Source organism: Nannospalax galili, unplaced genomic scaffold (genome assembly GCF_000622305.1).
Source record: "Nannospalax galili isolate Female #2095 unplaced genomic scaffold, S.galili_v1.0 scaffold6975, whole genome shotgun sequence".
Classification (NCBI taxonomy): Eukaryota; Metazoa; Chordata; class Mammalia; order Rodentia; family Spalacidae; genus Nannospalax; species Nannospalax galili.
Window position 1 is genome coordinate 76,745 of NW_008335812.1, and position 4,039 is coordinate 80,783.

Genomic DNA, 4,039 nt, shown 5'->3' on the forward strand with positions numbered 1-4,039 from the left:
ACTACATAAATATATTAAAATACATTATCTATACTATTTAAATTGATGAATATAGAGATTAAAAATCTATTGCTGAAAATATAAAAATAGAAACAACACATCAATAAATTCTACCATACATAAACAAGCAAGTGCATTTGCATACCCAGTAGAAAAATATTTTGCAAAAACATTCCTATGACATTATTTTATTGTTCAGGTTATTATTTTCTGATAACACTGTTGATCAATTTGAATTAAAATACACATTGCTCAATAGTCACTAATAAATATCTTGTTTTGTAGACTTAATATGTATTATCCAAAAACATCTAGGTAAAGGATAAAAATTAATCTTTATTTATTTAAAGAATTTAAATGGAAGCATGTGTGACAACCTGCACTTAGGACCAAACAGAGAGAAAATGAATTAACAGCAAGGAATATTTATTTTAAGTAGAATTATATATTAATTGATACTAACATTTTTGCTATATCTCACAGTTTTCAGAAAATATACGGAAGCACTGGGCATGGTGGCGCACACCTTTAATACCAGCACTCAGCACTAGGGAGGAAGAGGCAGGCAGATCTCTGTGAGTTCAAGGCCAGCCTTGTCTACATAGTGAGCTGGGGCTACAAAAAATTAAAATAAAATAAAATAAAATAAAATAATAAAATAAAATAAATAAGAACACGGAATCATTGGGAAAAAACATGTTTTAAAATATTTCCTCCCCTCATGTAATTCAACTCTAAAGTATTTCTATGCAGTCAAACGTAGAAAAAAGTCTATACATGTTCATTTAGTGTACTGCAAACTTCAAAAATACATTGTAAATTTATAGGATGTATATACAACAGACCTCCTGTAGAAACACTAACCAATTTCTATCCAAGTGATTGTTATTTATAAAAGGAAATATTGTACATTATAAATACATTATACACATATTCTGATGAGAAATCCTAGGATTCCGAGAGTCTAGGACCAAAGTAGGAGAAGCAAGAAGAAAAATGAAGTCAGAGGTCGGAAAGGAAAATTAATGCATTTTTTAGTTTAAATTTTAAGAAAATATTGCTGCACAGAATGTTCTGCTTTCTTGTTATTTATAAAAGGAAATATTGTACATTATAAATACATTATACACATATTCTGATGAGAAATCCTAGGATTCCGAGAGTCTAGGACCAAAGTAGGAGAAGCAAGAAGAAAAATGAAGTCAGAGGTCGGAAAGGAAAATTAATGCATTTTTTAGTTTAAATTTTAAGAAAATATTGCTGCACAGAATGTTCTGCTTTCTGAAGTGTATGGTTCTCCTATCAAGACATGGCAGGTGTGGAGGCACTTGGTCATAGGAGCTGAATTCTACAGGGTGATTATCACTAAGGACAGCATTTCCCAGCACCCATAAAAGGACTGAATTGTGAGGCTGAAAGATGAGTCAGATGAGACCACTTGCTGCACCAAGACGAAGATATGAGTTCACATGCCTAGAACCTATATAAAAAACAGATACATGTGGTATGTTTCTGTATCCTCGTACACTTATATACACACAGGCAATGCACTCATACACTCTAGAAAAGAAAAGAAAAAAGAAAAATAATCTTTAGAAAAAGCAGGATGTTTATATTTATAAATGACTTGTTATTTTGAATATGCAAATATTGGAAGTGATGTGAGCTTTATTTACAAAATAATTCACTTAAAAACAAGTCATTTAGTCATTCAGTGCCCTTACATAGAATACACATTTTCAACACACAATTTTAGTTACTTAGGTATAAGTTGTCCAGTAACAAAAATGAATTCATCTAATGGCAAAAGCATCACTTATTTTACACTGTGTGATTTCATTTACATTTCTTACTTAAAAAAAAAAAAAAAAAAAAAAAAAAAAAAAAGGGGAGTGGTGTATAATCTGACTCATTCATTATATTTCAGTGTTTAGAAGTGGAAGTTTTTTATCTTTTATTTTTTAATTTTTTTGAACTGGAGATTGAATCTAGGGCTTTGTGATATCAATTTGGCAGGTTCCAGAATTACCCAGGAGATGGGCCTCTGGGCATGCTTGTTGGGGATTATCTTGATTGTGATAATAGAGTGGGAAGACCCACCCACAGCAGGTGGCTCCATTTCCTGGTTGGGATGCTGGACTGTATAAATACAGAAGGGAGCTGAGTAGCAGCACACATTTATTACTCTCTGCTTCCTGTGCAGATGCCATGGGACCAACCAGCCTCCTGTTCCTGCCACCTTGCCTTCCCTGTCTGCTGCCAACTTCCCCACCATGATGGATTGATTGTATCCCTCTGGAACTGAAGCAAAAATAAGCCCTTTCTCTCTTAAGTTGCTTTGTATTTTGTGATACTGTAGCATACCAACAAGAAAGTAGCTAAGATAAGGCTGGCTTCATTTGTGCTAGGCAAGCATTCTACCACTGAGCTACAACCTTAGTCCTTTCCCCATGCATTTTAGCTCAGAAAATTGTTACTGAATATGTCAATGCTGTCATAATGAAATGCTTCTTCTAACTATGTGGTTATTAAATAAATAACTGGAAAAAAACCAGAACAACTTTGAGAATAAAGTTTGTTTTTGAAATTGAGCTTTCATACCTTTCATGTCACAGTCCTTAATTTAGATTCCCCTCCCAAATTCATGCCCACAGCGCACCACCCTAAACCTCTCACCCCCAAACCTCGTACACTCCACCATACTTGTTAAGTAGTGTCGGGTCAAACATTTCTACTCAGGTGTTTTTCAGTGCAAATTCATAAATAGGAGCCTAGTCAGCTTATGTAGAGATTGTAGCTAAATTCCCTCACCCAATAATAATCAATCTCCAAAAGTCCCCAGACTGGGACTGTGGCTGCCATTTCTCACTCCACTCTGGGCCCTTGTCTGATTGACTTTGCAGAGATCAGTTGCCACAGGTTCACATGTGCAATCTTCCACTGGCCTGAAAGCCTCTGTTTCCCTATGTTCATGGACCAACCCTGGATATTGCAATCTTTCTGGACCCTCTTCAGCAATGGTGCCTAAGCCATGGGTGGGTGAGGTTTAATATACGAGTCCTGTCCAGGGACACACATTCTTCAGTCCCTTGTTCTCTAAATCTTCACCAGTTTTGGCCTTTGTGTATACCACACTGTTGTATAAGGAAGCTTCACCGGAGAGACTTGAGGGATGGGTTTTCTTTTTACTCCATGTTCTGCTGTGTTCCATGAGCCTTTATTGTAGAGGTTCGACTGCAGACATTTCATCTAGGACTGGGTATCTCTCAGGTGTATAGACTCTGAGCGAAACCATTTGTGGAACTCTACAGTAGACTCCATCTGTTCCAAAAAGAAGCTTCTTTGATGAGTGCTGTATGGTATTTTTGCCTGTAAATATAAGAATCCATATTTAGCATATAGTAAGAAATTTCTTTTGTTTAAATATGACAGAGTTAAGGGTTTCTCTTGGATCTATGACTTCTCTAGTTATGTGTACTTGGCTGTGTTTACATTGCTTACAGGAGTTTACTCCACTGAAACGGATTTAAGTTCAGTGTCGTACCTGTTGATTATACCCCATATTAGTGTGCTATTACTGCACAAGTGGAGGTAGTTTGTTGTGCTAGTCATTATGGTTATTGGGCTTTAGGTCTGGGTTCAAGCATTGACTGGTTTTTCCCTTAGCAGGATGCATAGTATCCTTCAGAACTATGAGAGCTAAACTTCAGGTAGAAAATTTCCATATCCGTCCATTTCTCTAAGTCCTGTGTGTGAAGTATTTAAGAAACAGGGTCTCACTGTTGCCCCAGCTTGCATGGTACTCTCTATGAGGACCAGGGTGTCCTCGATCTCACAAAAATCTGCCTCTTGAGTGCTGAGTTAAAAGACATGCACCACTATTCCTGGCAAGAATCAAGTTTTAAATAACATTGAGCACGTAAAGAAAATTTCAAAGTCCAACTTTACAGACAGCAAACCAGTTAAATTTGGTTTTTACATATCCCTTTTTAAGGATAAATGTGAAATAAAATTGATTCTAATGACTCTGAAGCTGAAA